General features: G+C 34.2%; 1 protein-coding gene across 1 annotated transcript in view; it reads left to right on the forward strand.

Moving 5' to 3' along the window:
- The window catches only part of SPTLC3 (serine palmitoyltransferase long chain base subunit 3), a 233,573-nt gene that overhangs the window by 67,739 nt on the left and 143,319 nt on the right, over nucleotides 1–22,515 (forward strand). The window lies entirely within an intron of this gene.

Below are 22,515 nucleotides of genomic sequence, written 5' to 3' on the forward strand. Positions count from 1 at the left end.
AAATGGATATTTAATGAAATATACCTGACAAAAAAGACCTGAGCTGAAAAGAAAATTCAACAATCAAATCTGACACTAAAAAGAAACATAAAAAAGTTAAAAAAAAAGAAAGAATAAATGAGAAAATTCAAGAGACTCGGTGGGATTAAATTGATTATATTCTTACAATGGAAGGTAATAACTAAGATGCTCAAGATATCTATGATATTTGGAATACTTAAGTTACTTAAAGTATTTAAGCTAATTAAAATACTTAAGAGAATCAGTAAGGTCAAACTGATTACTTTGCTACATGGGAAGGAAAGAATTAAGATAATTAAGATATGCTTATAGTTGAGATACTTAAGATACCTAAATTACTGAGAATGCTTAAAATACTGAAGATATTTAAGAACCCTATCACTACTGGGGCAATGCATATGAACACATATAGACAGGGCAGGGAGTAAGTTGAATATGATAGGTTGATATCCCCCAAAAAAATTAAAAGAAAAGAAGGAGGAACACAGTGGGAAAAGAAAAAAGGAGAGGAAAAACAGAGGAGTGGAGTAAGTTATCTTACATAAGGAGATCTCTAAGAATCATACACTAGAAGGGAAGATAACGGCTGGCAAGCAATGCTTGAACTTTACTCTCATCAGAACTTGTGCAAAGCTGAAATAGCATATGCACTCAATAGGCTATAGAAATATCTCTAGACAAAATGGTAAAATGGAGAAGGTGGTAGTCAGAAGCAAAACATTTGTGAATAAAAAAGACTGAAAAGAGAGAAAGGAAAGGATAAATGTGAATTTCATGAACTCAGAAATTCCTTAATTTGATAATAACTTTTCCATCTTTTCCTCTGCCTTATGATCTCTAACTTTGATCTTCTATACCATGGCCTCTAATTCCACTCCTCAATTCTTTCTCAGGCTATCACTCTTGTATTGAGTGTAGACTCAATACTGAAAGGTCTCAGTTATAACAAATCATGAAGATATTGAAGATGTATTCAAAAACTGACTCTACTGATCAAAGTGCTCATGGACCAGACTTATGGATATATTTCTAATATTTCACATGATTGCTGAATAATGCTGTAAGGCTGTTTGACCTTTATTGATTACTGGTATTGGTATGGTTATTACCAATACCTGTGACTTGAGTGAATAGGCTGTTGTTTTGACTTGAGAAAGATGGCTTCTCAAAGCAGTCTAAAAGAATTATGGCTCAGACCAGTTATATAAAATTCTATTTATTGTAGGTATAAAATTAATGAAGGGAAAATAAAAGGAAGACAGGTAAAAAAGTATTTCTTATGTTTATGTAAGGTCCCTATTCTAATAACTTCTTTCTATAACCACCCAATCAATCTGGCCTGTGAGGGCTTGCTTCTCCCTCAAACAAAGTTGAAGCTATCCTCTCTTCCTATTATCTAAAACCTCAAATGCTTAACTATCTATCCTAATCTAAAATATAAACTTATAACTCAGACAAAGGTCTAATTACTCAAATATATAAGGCGCTAAATCAATTGTAAAAAAAAAAATCAAGCCACTCCCCAATTGATAAATAGGTAAGGGACATGAATAGGCAATTTTCAAATAAAGAAATCAAAACTATCAAGAAACACATGAGGGGGCAGCTGGGTAGCTCAGTGGAGTGAGAGTCAGGCCTAGAGACAGGAGGTCCTAGGTTCAAACCCGGCCTCAGCCACTTCCCAGCTGTGTGACCCTGGGCAAGTCACTTGACCCCCATTGCCCACCCTTACCAATCTTCCACCTGTGAGACAATACACCAAAGTACAAGGGTTTAAAAACAAACAAACAAAAAAAAACAACAACAAAAAAAAGAAACACATGAAAAAGTGTTCTAAATCTCTTATAATTAGAAAAATGCAAATCAAGACAATTCTGAGGAACCACCTCTTACCTAGCAGATTAGCTAACATGACAGCAAAGGAAAGTGGTGAATGTTGGAGGGGATGTGGCAAAATTGGGACATTAATGCATTGCTGGTGAAGTTGTGAATTAATCCAACCATTCTGGATGGCAATTTGGAACTATGCCCAAAGGGCATATGGATCTGCCTTTTGATCCAGCCATAGCACTGCTTGGTTTATACCCCAAAGAAATAATAAGGAAAAAGACTTGTACAAAAATATTGATAGCCATGCTCTTTTTGGTGGCAAAAAATTGGAAAATGAGAGAATGTCCTTCGACTGGGGAATGGCTGAACAAATTGTCGTATCTGTTGGTGATGGAATACTATTGTGCTAAAAGAAATAAAGAACTGGAGGAATCCCATGTGAACTGGAATGACCTCCAAGAATTGAAGCAGAGTGAAAGGAGCAGATCCTGGAGAACACTGTACACAGAGACTGATACCTGTGGTACAATTAAACATAACGGATATCTTTACTAGCAGCAGTGCAAGGATCCAGAGCAAGAGTGAGGGACTTATGAGAAAGAAAACTAGCCACATTCAGAGGAAGAACTGTGGGAGGAGAAACACAGAAGAAAAACAACTGCTTGAACATGTCGGCTGATGGGGATATCTTTAGGGATGTAGACACTAAAAGATAACTCTAGTTCAACTATCAATAATGTGGAATTAGGTCTTAATCAATGATATGTGTAAAACCTAGTGGAATTGTGTGTTGGTTACAGAGGGAGTTGGGGACGAGGGAAAGAACATGAAACATGTAACTATGGGGAAATATTCAATATAAAAATTAAAATTAAAAAAAGGATATATACTCCAAGAACACAAATAAATAAATAAATAAATGAATAAATAAATGAAATGAAATGAAATATAAACTTATAATAGAGAGGAATAAGTCAGGTTTATCTTTCCTGCTGCTCAGATTTGATTTCCAGCTGGTCAGAAATTCCACTGCCTTGTCCACTCAAACAGGTCAGACATAGCTGCCACCTATTGGGGCAAGTGCAGGTACTGCACCCAACAATCTCCTCTGGCCTGATAAGATGGTTTTTCAGGATGTGAATTCACCAAGGTTTTCCAAACTCAAAGAGCCACTTTTTGGACAACCTTCCTTGAACCAGGTCAGCCCAAATGAGACCTGTTGGTCCAACTGTCTTTCCCAAAGCTCTTTGGAAAAATTCTCTTCCATCAATCATCCCTGAGATTCCATTCAGATTTAAAGAAATACAATTCATTCATTTTTCTTATGTATCTATCAATAAATTTTGCTAATGAATTCTATTTCCTAATGAACTTTTAATTAATTAACAAATATTTCTCTGCAATCCTTAAATTGAATGGGAACTAAACTTTAATTGAACTAACAAATTAAGCCTATGCTGTTATCTGCAGTTTGCAAACTAGCAGACCAGTTCTACAGGTTTTTTATAATGTCAAAAACTGACCCCTGAATATGTATAAACTGGTGCCAGAGTTGTGGAAAGGAGAAGGCTTAACATGGGCTACTTTCCTGACTTCTGGCCATGCTATTGTATTACCATTTGTTGCTTCTTTATTGTCACTGCCATGTTAAAACTTCTGATGTACCAATTGTTTGATTGACATCTTGCAACCTCCATTGCTTCCACCCATAATAAAAAAAGTTCAGCTTACTCACTCTCTCTCTCTCACCATCTGAGGAGGAGTTTACAGGCTGAATGTGATGCTGATGACTCCCATGTCTCCTTTCTATTTTTTATGTCCTTTCTCCCTTAATCTTTAACCTTTCCACCCATATTCCCCCAGTTCCTGGCTTCCCTTTCAGGTGCTCAAACTCACATAAGAAGATCATGGAGTGACTGGACCATGTCAAATATCAATTCTTTGATGAACAAGTATCCCTTATTCTCAGGTTCCCTATCCTCTCATCATATTGTCTTGCTCTCCCAAGCCTCAGCCTTGGATTATTCAAATCATACTTCCTTCTCTACTTTTTACTTACTGTTGAAAATAAGCTGAAAAAAATTCTTGAAACAATGCTGACTAGATCCACTACAAATTGAGGTTACATAATCTCAGTTGGGCCTCCAGGAGAACAAAGCAATAATTTTAAACCTATCTAATCAATTCATTATTTTACTCAAAAAAAGAGGTTTTTCCAAACTTTTTCCATCCCTCCTTAAACTGCAGATGACATCTCCAAAATCTCCCCACCTTCTTGGAATGCTATATATTTCTCTGGCGAAAATAATAAGACTTTTCACTGAGAACTTCCTCTTTTTTTTTAGTTCAATGACCTCATTTTGTTTTATTTTTTTTAACTTTAAATTTTTATTGATTAATTTATAATATTTTTCCATGGTTACATGATTCATGCTTTTTTCTTCCTCCCCTCCTGGAGCTGATGAGCAGTTCCACTGGGTTTTACATGTGTCATTGGAGAACTCCCGCTTCATCTCATATCTCCAATATGCCTTCCTCCATTCTTTCTCCCACTCCTATCTCATAAAAAAGGTCACCTTTCTCTTGACAAGTCTATACACAGTAGTAATGCCATTTATTCCCATCTTTTCAAGTAGATTATCACCTCTTTTCTTTCCCACACTCACTAATATTCAGCCTCTCTCTTTCTACTGACTGTTTGACTTAACAAATATACCCATTTCCCCCTCACTTTCAAAAGCTCTCTCTTGGGGACAGCTGGGTAGCTCAGTGGATTGAGAGCCAAACCTAGAGACTGGAGGTCTTTGGTTCAAATATGGTCTCAGACACTTCCTAGCTGTGTGACCCTGGACAAGTCACTTAACCCCCATTGCCTAGACCTTACCACTCTTCTGCCTTGAAGCCAATACACAGTATTAACTCCAAGATGGAAGGTAAGGGTTTAAAAAAAGTCTCTCCCTTTGTCTACCCATTAGCTTTTGTTCTGTTTCTTTGATCATGTCACCCATGACCTACTCTCATTCCATAAACTGTTGTGATTGCAAAATAAAATCCCCTTTGGAGCTTTGAAAGTTCTTACACTCTTACTCAATCATGCCTTGCCAGTCTTCTTAAGCTCTCCTCCTTTCCATCTATGCAGATCAGTTATATTAGCCTCCTTGTTGTTCTTTACACATAAGGCACTTTGTCTTTCTACTCTACATGTTCTTTGGCTGTCCTCTAAGCCTGAAATGCTTTCTCTCCTTATCTTTACCTCCAGACTTCCCTGGCTTCCTTCAAGCCTCAGCTAAAATCCCAGTTTTTATAAGATGCCTCTCCTGGCCTTATTTATTGTTAATGTCTTTCTTTGGGGATTATTTCCCATTGTGTTGGATATATACATGTACTAGATGTACATAGCTGTTTGCATGTTGTCTCTTCCATTAGAATGTGAATTTCTTGAGGGTTATGTCTATTTTTGCCTTCATCTTTAACTGTTGGTGCTTAATATAATGCCTGACTATTGACTGATTGCCTATAGTCACTAATCCCTTTTATCATAGGACTGAGTCTGAATAAAGTTTATATTTAAAGGGTAGAAGGATAGAAGACAAAGACTAACTAAATTCATTTCTGCAATGTCTAGAAACTAAACTTACCTCAGAAGACCTCTTTATTATTAATGCTGACATTTTTCAAATAAGTTGGCTTCCAATGTTGAGTGATACATGGTAGGCTATGTTCTTAATGGACCTGCATCATTGTTGGGCTAGAATCTGAAACTCTTCTTTCTGGGTAAATAATTCACATTTACTTTTCAAAGGATTAGGAAAGTTGCTTAATGGAAAATATCATATTAAACTAATTAACTCAGCCAGGATAAGTAGGCTTATTGGAGGGTAGCTTAGACATTAATTTCTTTGAAATTATGTAGGTTTAATTAGAACTCTCCAGGAACTCATTCAAGTATTGTGTTAGCAATACTATAATTTTTTTTTCAGAGACATTCCATAAGGATGTTTCCCAATGCAACCATGGTAGACAAAGCTGGTTTCGCCAAAGGACAACTGTTTAGTAAAAATTCCTATTCCATTTTCCGTTTCATTAAATGACTAAGAGAAGAGGATTAGCCAACTACAATTGAATTGATTTTTCCAAGGTGGACAATTATAAGAGTAGGTAGAAGAAAAAAGTGTAGCATAAGTGGAGACTGTGAAGCACAACCTGAATCAGTTCATATCACAGGACTTTCAGGCACACTATATCACAGGATCTCAGTGCAAAAGTCATCTAATCCAAACTTAATATCACTGAGAATCCCTTCTATTAAACTCATAAAAAAGTAAATATCCAGTCTCTGCTTGAAAATCACTAGATGAATACCATTATTCCAAAGAATTTTGTTCTCCTTTTAAATGGCTTTAATTAATCAAAGATTTTCCTTATAAAAGCAGAAATTTAGCTCTTTGGAATTTACAGCCAGAAAAGTTCAAGTAAAAAGTAAAAAGTATAATTCCCAAGGGCTAAGCAAAATAAATCTCATCCCTAGACATGTGACAACTATCACGTACTCTTTTTTTTTTTTTTTTTTTTTTTTGTATCACGTACTCTTAATGGTCTTTTTTTTTTCCTGAAAAAATCGTCAAAAGACCTCAAGACCCTTCACCATCCTGGTTGTCCTTCTTTGGACACTCTCCAAATTTGTATATGTCCTTCCTCTAATATGGTGACCTGACCTAAACATAAAATTCCAGATATAGTCTGTCTAAGAATTCTGCACTCTTTATTCCTGGACACCATAACTTTCATACTGACACCTAAATAAGAATCAGTTTTGTTGGCTGCTTTATCACTTTTTTGACTCATATTAATGGCAAGCCACTATCCCTCTATCCTACAGCTTTTTTTATAAATCAGAAATGAATTAGAAATGTGGAAAGTTTCAATAAAATCCAGTAATAAAAAGTACAATGGGTTTTGTGTAGTGGAAGCCACCTGTGAGGAAGGAACTGTGTTGCTTTACATTTATTAGATTTTTCTATTAGACTTCAACCTATGTCAAATCTCATTTAAGTCAAGTTATCTTTGATTCCAATTAAGTTTGTGTACATTGGGATCACTACATTATGCCATGCTACAACAGGAAACTTCAAAAAATTGTATCATTCCATTATATGCTTTTCCCAGAAATGGATGGGCCTGATTAGTCTAACTTGAATAACTAATAATTTATTTTATAATAAATATTTATTTTTATATTTATCATAAATATATTTTATGATATATTCATAACAAATTATTAAGCATAAAGCACTATTCTAGGTCTTTGAGATGAAATTGTTTCTGTGTGTGTGTGTGTATGCCTATGTGTTTAATGACAATCTTTGCCTTCAAAGAGTAAAGGTACACTAAGCCAAAGCCTGTACTAGACAAAAATGACTGAGCAACAAATTCTTCTTTTACATTAAATCCTTCAGGTTGTATAAAGAAAGGGTCCTGCCATTGTGGCTAAGTAGGTCATTGTGTCTAAATACGAAAGTATTAACTATCTTCTTTAAATATTGTCTGTAAAGCTAAATAATAATCATGTATTACATAGAGAGCTATTGATATTTAGTTCCATTTAGTTCATATGTGACAGGAAAAAATTAAAGCAATTTCTAGGTAATTTAGGTAGAAAAACACTTTTGTCTGGAGAATCCAGACACAGGAACCCAAACTAATATATGAGTGTATTCATCTAGATAACTACTAACATTTTCTAAGTTAACTGATTCAAATTAACCCAATTTTTGTGTCTTCATTAAACCAAAGCATAAAGAAAAAAAAGTAGAAATAGTACTATGATTTAAATATTTATGAATGACGTACAAAACAACCTATTTGATGCATCTTTACTTATTACTTTCTTTTTCTGCCTCTTTCCCCCTGCAGGGAAAAATCATTTTCTTGAAGTAAATCATCAGCCTGTTACTTTGGAATTGACTTAAACTACAGGTCATTTCTAGCCTGGTTATTTTGAGATTTGTCACACTGACTGTACAAAGATACCAGAATAGGTTGTGGGCAATAATTTGCATTCTGGTTTTTCAGTTTCTTTTACTTGGAGAAGAAATAATTTATTTGTTTACCTGATGCATATATGGAAAGAACAATGAATGCCTTCTAGACACCTCTAGGAAAATCATCTTTATGGTTCAAAAAACAAATGCCATTCAAATTATAGAAAGTCAATAAATTTGATTGGGTTGCAATGCCCCTATATTATAGAGATCTTCTGAACAAAATAATTGAAATCCAGGCTTTGTTGAGAAAAAATGATTTTATTATAGGATTTGTTTTCCTCATTTAAGAGAGTAAACTCAATTGGAATAAGAATTTTTACATATGAATTAAACACATTTAGAAGTATCATTAACTAATGCAAGTAACCAGGATGTTACTTAATATAACAAAAGACGTACATCACTAAAAGGGAGAACATACCCTAATATATACCATGACAAATTTTTTGATAAAATAAATACATTCTTAAAAAATTGTGACTACATCCATTAATATCATTTTTTCAAATCATCCATAAATAAAAGAAACAGAAAAACAATGATACCCTGAAATGTGAATGAGTTAAACAAAAGAAAATGGCAGAATGGATGAGAAAATAAGATCTAACAATTTTCACCATATAAAAATATCAATAAGATAGGAAAGAACTATAATGAAAATGAATAGATGGGGATTCCATAAAAATAGGGATGTTAGGGGGCAGCTGGGGTAGCTCAGTGGATTGAGAGTCAGGCCTAGAGATGGGAGGTCCTAGGTTCAAATCTGACCTCAGACACTTCCCAGCTGTGTGACCCTGGAAAAGTCACTTGATCCTCATTGCCTACCCTTACCACTCTTCTGCCTTGGAGTCAATACACAGTATTGACTCCAAGATGGAAGGTAAGGGTTTAAAAAAAAGGGATGTTAATTTCACTTTCAGAAAACACTCACAAGACAGCATTTCTCAAACTTTTTTATCTAAAGAACTCTTTATAATTTTAAAAATTATTGAAAGCCCCAAAGGATATTTTGCTTATGTAGGTCATAATAATACTCATATTAGAAATTAAAACTTATAGTTTAATGTCAACATAATAAAAATCCAATATATAATAATATAAACAACATATTAATGTAAAATAAGTTTTAATTTGTATTTTCTGTTTCTTAGATCACCATAATTCTCTTTACATTCACCTCCCCAAAACAATCCTATATGACAAAAAAAAAATTTAGAGGAAGGGAAAAAAACCAGCACAAATGATTGATACACACTGAAAGGGTCCAGTAGTGTATGTAACACATAGTATTTGTGGACCTTCCAGATCTACAAAGAGTTAGATGGTTAGTGTCTTATAGCTTTTCATTTGAGTCCCGCTTGATTTTGATAATTGTGTTAATTTATTCTTTATGTGATTTTCTCCCATTTTTTCCCATTTACGATTTTATATTTACTGAGTTAACTTTGTTTTGGTTCTGCTTACTTCACTCTTCTTTCCATGTTTTTCTATATTAATCACACATATTTATTGCAGCATAGTAATACATCATTATATCCACGCGCTACACTTTGTTTATCCATTCCCCCAGCTGGTAGGCATCTACTTTGTTTTCAGTTCTTGGCTACAAAAAAAAAAGTATTAATATAAATATTTTGGAATATATAGGGACTTTCTTCTTATCATGGCTTCCTAGCAGTATAAATCCAGTAAAAGAGTCTTTGGATTAAAGGGTTTGGACATTTATCATTTTATTTACATAATATAAATTGCTTTTCAAAATGGTTATGCTATTTCACAACTCTATCAACAATGCATTAGTGTGCTCATCCTAATACAATTCCTCCAAAATTCAATGTTACCATTTTAGCCCATTTTCAGGGTATGAAGTGAAACCTCAAGATCATTCTGATTTTGAATTATCCTTATTATTAGTGATTTAGAGTATTTTTTCATGTGGCTTGGAATATTTTGTAGTTATTTGAAAACAGCTAAGAAGTGTCTAAGGTCAAATTTTAATCCTGAACCTCCTATCTCTAGGCCTGGCTCTCAATCCACTGAGCTACCCAGCTGCCCCCTATGGTTTTTATATTAAAGATCTATTCCTTAGAATTTATGATGCAATATGGTACAAGGTGTTGGTCTAAGCTAAATTTTAGCTGATTACTATCCAGTTTTTCCCAGAAATTTTATTAGAATTTTTCCTTAGGTAATTGTTTTCTACTTTATCAAAAACTACTTAATTGAGTTCTATTGTTTCTGAATCTCTCTTTTTAAAACATTTATTAATATTCATTTTTTAAAAAAGTTAACATGGTTACATGATTCATACTCCTACTTTCCCCTTCACCCCTCACCCTCCTCCTACCCCTGGCCAATGTGCATTTCCACTGGTTTTAACATGTGTCATTGATCAAGACCTATTTACAAATTGTTGATCATTGCATTGGTGTGGTAGTTTCGAATCAAAATCCTCAATCATATCTGCCTCAACCCATGTGTTCAAGGAGTTGCTTTTCTTCTGTGTTTCCACTCCTGCAGTTCTTCCTCTGAATGTGGGTAGCGTTCTTTACCATAAGTCCCTCAGAACTGTCCTGAGTCATTGCATTGCTGCTAGTACAGAAGTCCATTACATTCTATTTTACCACAGTGTATTGGTCTCTATGTACGATGTTCTTCTGACTCTGCTCCTTTCCCTCTGCATCAATAACACATTGTATACTCCAGTTTATTATTCCTTTGAGCACAATAGTATTCCATCACCAGCATATACCACAATTTGTTCAGCCATTCCCCAATTGAAGGACATACCCTCCTTTTCCAGTTTTTTGCCAACACAAAAAGCACAGCTATAAATATTTTGGTACAAGTCTATTTTTCTATGCTCTCTTTGGGGTACAAACCCAACAATGGTATGGCTGGATCAAAGGGCAGGCATTCTTTTATAGCCCTTTGAGCATAGTTCCAAATTGACAGGCAAAATGGTTGGATCAGTTCACAACTCCACCAGCAATGCATTAATGTCCCAATTTTGCCACATCCCCTTTTTCTGATATGGGATTATTTAGGTATTCTACTTCTTCTGCTGTTAATCTAGGCAATTTATATTTTTATAAATATTCATCCATATCTCCTAAATTGTTATATTTATTGCCATATAATTGGGCAAAATAGTTTTTAATGATTGCCTTAATGTCCCCACCATTAGAGGTGAGGTCTTCCTTTTCATCTTTGATACTGTCAATTTGGTTTTCTTCTTTCCTTTTTTTTATTAGATTGACCAGTACTTTGTCTATTTTATCTGTTTTATCAAAATACCAGCTTCTAGTCTTTTTATTAAATCAATAGTTCTTTTACTTTCAATTTTATTAATTTCTCCCTTGATTTTTAGTATTTCTAATTTAGTTTTCATCGGGGGTTTTTAATTTGATCACTTTCTAATTTTTTAAGTTGCATGCCCAATTCATTAATCTCTGCCCTCCCTACTTTGTTAATATATGCACTCATGGATATAAATTTCCCCCTGAGTACTGCCTTGGAAGCATCCCACAGAGTTTGGTAGGATGTCATATCATTGTCAATGTCTTCAATGAAATTGTTGATTGTTTCTATGATTTCTTCTTTGACTAGTTGTTTTTGGAGAATCATATTATTTAATTTCCAATTAGTTCTTTATTTGCCTGTCCAGGTGCCCTTACTAATTATTATTTTTATTGCATTATGATCTCAGAAGGTTACATTTATTATTTCTGCTCTTTTGCATTTGTTTCCAATGTTTCTATGCCCTATTAAATGGTCAGTCTTTGTGAATGTACTATGTACAGCTGAAAAGAAGGTGTATTCCTTCTTGTCCCTATTTATTTTTCTCCCCATATCTATTAAATCTAATTTTCTAGGACTTCATTCACCTCTCTTACCTCTTTCTTATTTATTTTTTGTTTTGATTTATTTAGATCTGAAAGGGGAATATTTAGATCTCTCACTATTATGGTTTGACTATCTATTTCCTTCTTGAGCTCTGCCAGTTTCTCCTTTATGAATTTGGATGCTATACCACTTGGTGCATATATATTGAGCACTGTTATTTCCTCATTGTTTATACTGCCTTTAATCAGGATGTTATGAACTTCCCTGTCTTTTTTAATCATATCTATTTTTACTTTGGCTTTGTCAGAATCATAATCGCCACTCCTGCCTTCTTTTTCTCATTTGACGCCCGAAAGATTTTGCTCAAGCCCTTTACCTTAAACCTGTGTATGTCCACTTGCCTCATATGTGTTTCTTGTAGACAACATATGTAGGATTTTGGTTTCTAATCCACTCTGCTATTTCCTTCTGTTTTATGGGAGAGTTCATCCCATTCACATTCAGAGTTATAATTATCACTTGTGTATTCACCACCATTTTGTTATCCTCACCTAGTTCTACCTCTTCTTCTTAAACTATTTCCTTTTAAACCAGTGGTTTGCTTTATGCCAGTAACCCTTGTCCCCTCCCTTGATTTACTTCTCTTTCTACCCCCTCCCTTATTATTCCCCTCTTTTTATTTTTAAGGTTTAATGAATTCCTTCCCCCTTCTTCTCCCCTCCCTTTTTTTGACCTCCCCACTCTCCTGCTCCCTTTGGTTTATCCCTTCTGAATTTCTCAGCAGGGTTAGATAGAGTTTTATATCCCAGTGGATAATATAGCCACTCTTACCTCTCAGTGTTAATTACACTGAGAGTAAGGTTTAAATATTACCTTTTAATGCTCTCTTCCTCTCCTTCTTATAATAGTATTCATCCCCTCCCCTTCCCATGTCCTCTTCATGTGTAATAGATTATCCTATTTTTCTTATTCATTCAAGTTTCTCTTGGTGTCCTCTACTATTAACCCCCCTCTTTCCGACCGCCCATATCATCTTAGATCATTTAGTATTTCAACCTCTCCCTATGCATAATTCTTCTGATTACTATAATAGTGAATAAAGTTCACTATAGAGAATTATACATAACATTTCTCCACATAAGAATACAAATAATTAGATCTTATTGAAGCCCTTAAAGAGGCAAATTTAAAAAATACGAGTTTTCTTTTTTCCCCCTCTGTTTCTTATTTACCTTTTTATGTTTCTCTTGATTTTTGTGGTTGGATATCGAACTTTCCATTTAGTCTTGGTCTTTTCTGTGCAAATACTTGGAAATCTTCTATCTTGTTGAATGCCCAAACTTTCCCCTGGAAGTATATAGTCAGTTTTGATGGGTAGGTGATCCTTGGTTGTAGACCCAGGTCTCTTGCCTTTCTGAATATCATATTCCAAGCTTTCCGATCTTTTAGTGTGGACGCTGCCAGAGCCTGTGTGATCCTGATTGGTGCTCCTTGATATCTGAATTGTCTCTTTCTGGCTTCTTGTAAGACTTTTTCTTTTACTTGGAAGCTCTTGAATTTAGCTATTATATTCCTGGGGTTTGTCTTTTCAGGGTTTAGTGTAGAGGGTGATCTATGGATCCTTTCAGTGTTTATATTGCCCTCTTGTTGTAGAACTTCAGGACAATTTTGCTGAATAATTTCTTTTAGTATGGAGTCCAAATTTCTATTAATTTCTGCTTTTTCAGGAAGACCAATGATTCTCAAATTGTCTCTTCTAGCCCTGTTTTCTTGATCTGTCAATTTCTCAGTGAGATATTTCATGTTTCCTTCTATTTTATCAGTCTTTTGACTTTGTTTTATTTGTTCTTGCTGTCTTGAGAGATAATGATCTTCTAATTGCTCAATTCTAGCCTTTAGGGACTGGTTTTCTGTTATAATCTTTTGGTTTTTGGCTATAACCTTTTGGTTTTCCTTTTCAATCTGGTCATTTCTGGTCTTCAATTGACTTGCCTCACTTTCCAATTGTGAAATTCTGCCTTTTAAACTGTTATTTTCTTGCCAGATCTCTTCCATTTTTCTCATCATCTCAGATTTGAACTCTTCAATAGCTTGTGACCAGTTTTCATTATTTTGGGAAGGTTTGGATGTGATTACTTGTTTGTTCTCCTCTGCTGTTTGCTCTGTTGTCTAGATTTTATCTGTGTAAAAGTTGTCGAGTATTACAGATTTCTTCTTGATGATCTTTCTCTTTTGGGGTTGTTGTCTCTGGCTTGCCATTGTTAGCCCTGTACCTTCTCAGGTTTATCCTCACACCGAGGGTATCTTTGTGCTCTCTAGGCTTCTGAAGTCTCAGATCTAGTTGTTCTCAGGGTCAAGCCTCCTGGTGGTCCCCTTACTTATCCCTCTTTCCGAGGCTCCTTTAACAGTTTCAGGGCGCTGTTTCTAGTTGTGCACCCCTCTACACTGGGTCCTCACTCAAGGTCCACTCCTGTGCTCAGGATCCGAGTCCGCTCCTACCCTCAGGATCCGTGGACACAAGAGCCTGAGCTTGTGCCTGCACTCAGGGTCTCTGTTCAAAGTCCATGAGTTCTTTAGCCTCTTGGGGTCTTAAGACTTGTTGCTCTCAGGAACAGGCCCTGGTTACCCCAGGTAGTTGCCAAGAACTTAATGGGTGCCCCAAGCTTGCTCTAGATCTTGTGTGCTGGCTTTGGCACTGTAGGTGGTATGGGGTAGGGGAGGGGGTTGCTCAGCTTGCATTTTAGTGAGAGCTGTTTCACCCCCTTATAGCATGGAAATGCCCCAATTCCACGTACCTTCAATGCTGCACCCTGTTGTGTAGTCCCTTCGTTCCTCTGAATTTGTTTTTATGTCTTCTTAAGGAGTCCTATATGTTTTGGTTAGGAGAGGTTAAGCAGCTGCTTTTTACTCTTCCTCCATCTTAACCAGGAAGTCCCCTGAATCTCTCTTGAATAGTTTATTCCACAGAGTTACTTCTCTATTTTGTAACTAATACCAGATGGTTTAATCACCAAATGGTTTTGATACTTTACAATATAATTGGAGATATGGAAGTGCTATCTACCCCTAATTTGTCCCTATCTTTCATCATTTCTCATGATATTCTAGATCCCTTTTTTAATGGATCTTATCATTTTATCAAGTTCTTAAAAAGTATGCTCTTGGTTATTTAATTGGTTTGACATTAAAAGTTCAAACTAACTTAGATAGCATTATCATTTTTTTTAAACCCTTACCTTCCATCGTGGAATCAATACTGTGTATTGGTTCCAAGGCAGAAGAGTGGTAAGAGCTAGGCAATGGGGTCAAGTGACTTTTCCAGGGTCACACAGCTGGGAAGTGTCTGAGGTGAGATTTGAACCTAGGACCTCCCATCTCTAGGCCTGACTCTCAATCCACTGAGCTACCTTGCTGCCTCCAACATTATCATTTTTATTATATTTGTTATGAGTACTAACTATAACTCCAGCTAAATTGTTCTTTATTTCTTTAAGGAACACTTTGTAATTCAATATATTCAAGTTGCTGTGTGTTTTTGGAAGCCAGTCTCCAGATATTTTGAGCATTTTATAGTTATTTGGAATGGGATTTCCATTTCTATTATTGCTTTTTGAATTTTGTTATTATTTTACAGAAATGCTATTTCTGAAGATTTATTTCACAGTTTACAATTTTGCTGAACCTATTCATTGTCTCAATATTCTTGCTAAATCTCAAAGATTTTCCAAGTAAACCATGACATCTTCAGTAAACAGAGATAATACCATCTTTTTTTGTTGTCGAGTCATTTCGATTGTGTCCAGCTCTTTGTGATCCCATTTTTGGGTTTTCTTTGCACAGATATCAGAGTGTTTCATTACTTTCTTAACTAGTTCATTATACAGATGAGGAACTGACATAAATAGAGTTACATGACTTGCTCAGAGTCATACAACTAGTAAGTGTCTGAGACCAGATTTGAATTCATGAAGATGAGTCTTCCTGATTCTAATCCCACTGTCTATCTTTATGTCTTTAATTTCTTTGTCTTATTGGTTTTCCTAAGATTAATTGGAGGTTATCAAATAATAGTGGAGAAATTGAACATCCTGGCTTCAGTCCCCATTTTTAAAAAAGGTTCTATTGTACCCCATTGAATTTGATGCTTGCTGTTGATTGCAGGTGATGGTTTTTATGACAAAAAGGTTCTTATGTGCTTATATTTTGTAGAGTTTTTAACACAAAACTCAATTTTGTCAATGCATTTTTTATGTATCCACTGAGATGATCACATGGTTTGGACATTTTTAATATGATTGTCATGATTGTTTCCCTAATGTTAAAACATTCATATATACCTGGTGTTTCTCACTTATGAAATAAATCATAAAGAATGATTTCTTGGAAAAGTCACTATAGTCTATTTAATAGATTTTTTTAACTTTAAGTAAACATAAATTAATGATACTGGCTGATAGTTTTCTTCCTTTATCCATTCCAGGTTTAGATTTAAATCTATGCTTGTTTCATAAAAGGATTATGGAAGAGTGCTTTCTTTTTCAGTTTTTAAGAATAATTTGTGAAGTATGGGAACTAACTTTTTTAAAAAAATTCTTCTGTGAATCCATCAAGTCCAAGAGGTTTCCATTATTCCCCTTACTTTGGTAGTTTCTTTACAGCTATATCTATTTCCTTTTCTAAGACTAATTTAAGATCACTACCAAGTCTTCTATAACTTGAGCATTTTGTATTTGTGAAGTTATTTATTTCTTTTATGTTCTCAGTTTTGCAAGCATGTAACTACATAAAAGTCTTATTGTTCTTTTTCATTTCTTCTGACTTTACTGTGTTTTCACCTAATTCTTTTATTATTCTATTAACTTCATTTTTATTCTCTTCTTTTTACTCAGATTAGCTGGGGATTTATCCATTTTACTAGTGTTTTCAAAGAATGAAATTTTAGTTTAAAATATTATTCCTATTGGATATTATTTTGTTTCCAACTTATCTATGAGTTTATTTATGAGTTTTCAAATTTTCAGATGCATTTATTAAAACTCTCTTATTCCACATTGATGATTTATGTGAGTAAGAATATGAGGAAGCTAAGTTATTTAAAAAATAAATTTGTTCAGTTCTATATTTTTGTGTTGTTTGTTTCTGTTAGATTTTTATAAAGTCTCCTGTCACTCTTGCGCTACTATGTCTTCTTGTAATCTAGATGTTTGCTTTATGATTTTGGATGTTAAGGCATTTGAAGGATATAAGCTTATTATTGATACTGATTTGTTGTTTGTGGTTTCAGCATAATATGGCCTTTGTTTATCCCTTTTGATTTTTAAATATTTATTTTTACTTTGTTTAATAGCATGATTTCAACTCCTGCTTTTTTTTTAAATTCAGTTCTTGCATAGTTAAAAAAAAAGGCCATCCTCTTAGCTTTATTTTGTGTACATCTTTATTTTTTTAAGGTGTTTCTTTTTGTTTTTTAACCTTTACTTTCTCTCTTAGTAACAACTCTAAGACAGAAGGGCAAATACCAGGCAAATGGGATTAAATGACTTGTCCAAGCACCCAACTAGGAAGTGTCTGAGGCCAAAATTGAACCCAGGTCCTTTCCACTCCAGGGCTGGAACTCTAATCACTGAGCAGCCCAGCTTTCCCTAAATATTTCTTGTTTTCTTATGCAATTTGTCACATTTTTTGCATTTTATTAGAATGTTTAATCAATTCATATTTAAAGTTATGTCAGTTTTAAAAATTTTTCCACCTTTCTCTAATATTAAGGTTTTTTCAAGTTATGATTACTTTTCTTTCTTCTATAATCATAATAACCCATTTGCCTAGCCCTTGTCCTTCTGTCTTAGAGATGTACTAAGATAGAAAGAAAGGGTTAAAAAATAAAGAAACATTTAAAAAACAAAGACATACACAAAATAAAATTGGGGATGGACTTATATAATCAGTCATTTTACTATAAAGTTTTTTAAGGTGGCCTGGTTCTGGCTTTCTCTTCTCCCCACCCCAATCCCCTTATTTCATTTGTATATGCAAATAATCTTCCAGTTCTGGTTTTCTTTCTTTTTTTAATTATATTTTTCTCCACTTCCATATAGATACAGTTTTTAATGAATACATAATACGTTTTCTCTCTCTCCCTATCTCCCTTCCCCCCTCCAAGTGACAGCAGATAATATAATATAGGTTATACATATGCTGTCATGCAGTGCATATTTCCATGTATATCATCTTGTGAAAGAAGACACTAATCACTTATATAAGAAAACACTCATGAAGGAAATAAAGTGAAAAATATTTACCTCAATCTGCATTCAGATTTCATAAGTTCATTTTTGGTGGTAGAGAGCCTTTTTTTCTCATGAGTGCCTTAGAGCTGTCTTGTATCCTTGAATTGTTGATAATAGTTAAAATCATTCACAGTTAACCATTGTACATTATTACTATTACTGTATACAACATTCTCTTGGTTCTACTCACTTCACCTTGTATCACTTCATGTAAGTCTTTCCAAAAATGTTTGTGATTGTCCTATTTATCATTTCTTTTGGCACAATAGTATTCCATTGTAATCATATATCACAACTTATTCAGCCATTCTCCAGTTGATAGACATCCCTTATGTTCCCAATTCTTTGCTACCACAAAAAGAACTGCTCTAAATATTTTTGTGAAAGTAGGTCTTTTCCCCCCATCTTTGATATTCTGGGGATGCAGAACTAGTAGTGGTATTGTTGGGTCAAAGAGTATGCACAGTTTGATGGCCCTTTGAGTATGGTTTCAGATTATTCTTTAGAGTGGTTTTATTAGTTCATAGCTCTTCCAACAGTATATTAATGTACCAATTTTCCCACATTAATAATTTTCCTTTTTTTTTGTCATATGAACCAATCTGATAGGTATGAGGTAGTGCCTCAAAATTGTTTTAATTTGCATTTCTCTAATTAATAGTAGTTTTTGAGGGATCTTTTTCATTAGACTAAAGATAGTTTGAGATTCTTGATCTGAGAATTAATTATTCATATCTTTTTTTAAACCTTTAACTTCTGTGTATTGGATCCTAGGTGGAAGAGTGGTAAGGGCGGGCAATGGGGGTCAAGCGACTTGCCCAGAGTCACACAGCTGGGAAGTGTCTGAGGCCGGATTTGAACCTAGGACCTCCCGAGTCTCTAGGCCTGACTTTCAATGCACTGAGCTACCCAGCTGCCATGTACTATTCATATCTTTGACAATTCATCAACTGGTGAATAACTTATAGTCTTATAAATCTGCCTCAGTTCTCTATATATTTGAGAAATGAGGCCCTTGTTTGGGGTTATGTGCTATAAAACATTTCACCAGATTTTTCCCTTCTAATCTAGGTTGGATTGGTTTTGTTTGTACAAAACCTTTTTAATTTAAGGTAGTCAAGGTTATCTGTTTTACATCTTGTTGTGTTCTATATGTCTTATTTATAAATTCTTCCATTATCTATAGGTCTGAAAAGAAAACTATTTTGTGTTACCCTAATTTATTTATATCACTCTTTATTTCTAAATCATGTATCAATTTTGACTTTATCTTGGTATATGGCAAGAGGTATATGCCTAGTTTCTGCAATTTCTTTCTTCAGTTTGGTTTGTAAGAACAATGAGCAATTGATGTTTTTTTTTCAATTGTTTGGAATTTGACTCAGATCTGACTTTATTTGCATGAATAGCATTTTGTAGTTGTGTTCACATAGTTCTTGGGTTTGTCTTGACAGATAGACACTCAGGTCTAGTTTTCTAACTAAAAATTTTTCTATTTCTTCTTTATTATTAATAAATGTCTATTTTTTATCCTTTATGTGAAGGCTTATATTTGCATCAAAAATCATCCCGAGATGTATCCTGAATGCCAATCATTGTCCCTTGTAATTATTCTAATTCCTAATACATTTTCTTTTTCTTTTTTTAAAACCCTTACCTTCCATCTTGGAGTGAATACTGTATATTGGCTCCAAGGCAGAAGAGTGGTAAGGGCTAGGCATTGGGGTTAAGTGACTTGCCCATGGTCACACAGCTAGGAAGTGTCTGAAGTCAGATTTGAACCTAGGACCTCCTGTCTCTAGGCCTGACTCTCAATCCACTGAGCTATGCAGCTGCCCCCTAAATACATTTTCTTGTCTTGCATCATTTAAATGTCCTTTCCTTTGAATTGTCTTGCATCATTTAAATGTCTTTTCCTTTGAATTTGAAAGTATTTCTCCTGATCATTTGCAGAACTTGTTTCTGAACTGAATTGTTCAATTTAACCACTATGTGACTTGGAGTTAATAGCCTTGAATTTGTTTGTTTTTGTTGGGTTTTTCCTGGAGATGATCTGTGAATACTTTTAATTGATATTTCATTTTCTATATTCCAAAGATCTGGAATTAGTTCTTGCATTAGAGTGTTAAGGTTTTTTGTCTTTTCATGGTATTCTGGGAGACTTGTGATCCTTAGGTTGTCTCTATGCATCCTATCTTTGGGGAAATTATGTTTTGTTTTTATAGTGAGCATATTTTCTTTTTATATTATGTTTTTCTTCACTTCTTGATCAACCTTCATGTTTCTGCATTCCAAATCTATTGTTCTATCTTCTCTCTCTCCTTCTCTCTCTCTCACTCTCTCTCTGAAACTTGCCATTGCAGATTCTAGTTTTTCTATTCTGCCCATTATTTTTGCTGTGCAGGCCATAAATTCTTCTCTCATAATTCTCATTATTCTTTTAAACTACTAAATGTCAACATCTTGTTCAATTTTTTCTCTCCTCAAATTCCATTTAGTCTCATTTGGTATTGTCCGTTTTCCTTGTTTTTTTTTTTTTCAGGATTATTCACAAATGTTAGAGCTCATTAATAGATCTGGGGGGGTTTAATTTCCTTGTTTTCTAACTGTTTTTCCTTTTTCTTTATCTGCTTAAATTCAAAGTCTTGGGGTTTTCTTCTTTATGTAATCATGGGTAATCAGTTTTTTTTCTACCTTTAATTTCCTCTATCAATCATTTTCTGACTCCTTCCTCTTTGACTGCAGTTTCCTTGGGGTTAGATCTCAAAACGCCTCAGCATCCACCCACACTGAACAACCATCCTATTTCTCTGTACAAGTGACCTTTAGGGCAGAGCTGGATACAGTGTTCTTTCCCTCAGGCTTAGTAGAGTGCTGTACAGTGCCCTCACCTTCCCCTTATAGACACATGATGTCCTGTCCAGCTCTCTCTGTTCCCTTCTTCTTTGGCTTAGCAATGGTAGTTCAGAGCTTTGTACAGCTTTTGCTATATACAGGGCTATCTGATATTGATTCTTTTAGTAGTACATGGTTGTAGTTCCCTGCAGGCTCTTGGCTGCAGCTACATGGTTGCCTGTCATGGCAAGGTTAAATGTTCATAGATTAAAATCGAGAACTCCACAATACAAGAAAAGGGGGTGGGCATGGAAGAGCCACAATGGAAGAGTATGTTGAAAACCTATGGTCTGCTAGGGAAATCTCACTGCAAGTATTTGGGGAAGGAGGAGGAGAGGTACAGAGTGAGCTCAATGTCAATGAGCATGTCACTTCAGGGATTTTTTTTAAATCTTCTTTTGGATTCTGGGTGTCTTAGCAACTATATCTACCTTATGAAGGTAGATATAGTTGCTTTACATTCAGTACATAATTATGTTTTGCAGAAGTTCAAGAGATTGTGGGAATCAGAGCAGACATCTACTCTTCCATCTCATTGCTCATGTGACCTAGAAGTCTAAAATATATTTTCTCTGAAAATTCACTATATTTTCTAAACCATTTCACCTCCATCACAGTAGCAAATTTCTTTGGTGATATATACATTTCCTTCATTTGTGTCTTATGTAATGTTTATTATCAGTGGTGATAGAGGAAAGAAACATCACTAACTACTATTATGCCTATTTGACCATCTACACGAAATCTTCATTAGAGTCATCCATAGACAAATCAAAGGCATCCTGGATGTTATTAGTAGGGAATAAACAAATTTCTAAAGATGATATTTGGTAATGGTCAACATCTTTCCATTTCATAATAAATTAAAATATATAGAAAATTGTTGATTATGTTAAAAGCATTTTATTCTATAGATCAGAGCATCACATTATAGTCTCTTTTACAACAAGGTCTCTCATATACATGGGATATGTATGTGTAATACATATAATATATAATATGATATGATATATGATACACTTATATATATCAAGATAATTAAAAATTCCTAGGAAAAGGTGATGACAGAAATAATCCAATTTAAAAACTCTTAAATAAAGATATTTTCATTAATAATAATGAAAGGGAAGTATGGCATAACAAATATTTGTCTTGGAGTCACAAAAACCTGAAATCAAATATTACCTCTGCATATTTCATTGTGACCCCAGGAAAATACTTCTCAGGGTTCTGGGCAACTCTGATATTATGAAATGTTGAGAAAGGGCAGACCTTAGTAGAGAAAGTTTCCTTATTTAGAAATTCTCTATATCCATGAAATCATAGATTTATTAACCATCATATTAATATTAATCATATTCTAATATATTAATAACCATATGTTATTAATCACCATTATATTAATAACCATATTAATAAAAATATTTGCTAGCACAAAAAGGTATTTTGTAGACCATTAGTAATTAAAATATCATTTCTTCTTAATAACTGTTTTCAAATTTCTATTATGTATTAATTTAATAAAAGCCAAAATTATTAGTATAGTAATCCATGTATAAAAATTTTAAATATATATTAGAATCATAATTATA

The sequence above is a fragment of the Gracilinanus agilis genome, chromosome 2, assembly GCF_016433145.1.
Source record: "Gracilinanus agilis isolate LMUSP501 chromosome 2, AgileGrace, whole genome shotgun sequence".
Classification (NCBI taxonomy): Eukaryota; Metazoa; Chordata; class Mammalia; order Didelphimorphia; family Didelphidae; genus Gracilinanus; species Gracilinanus agilis.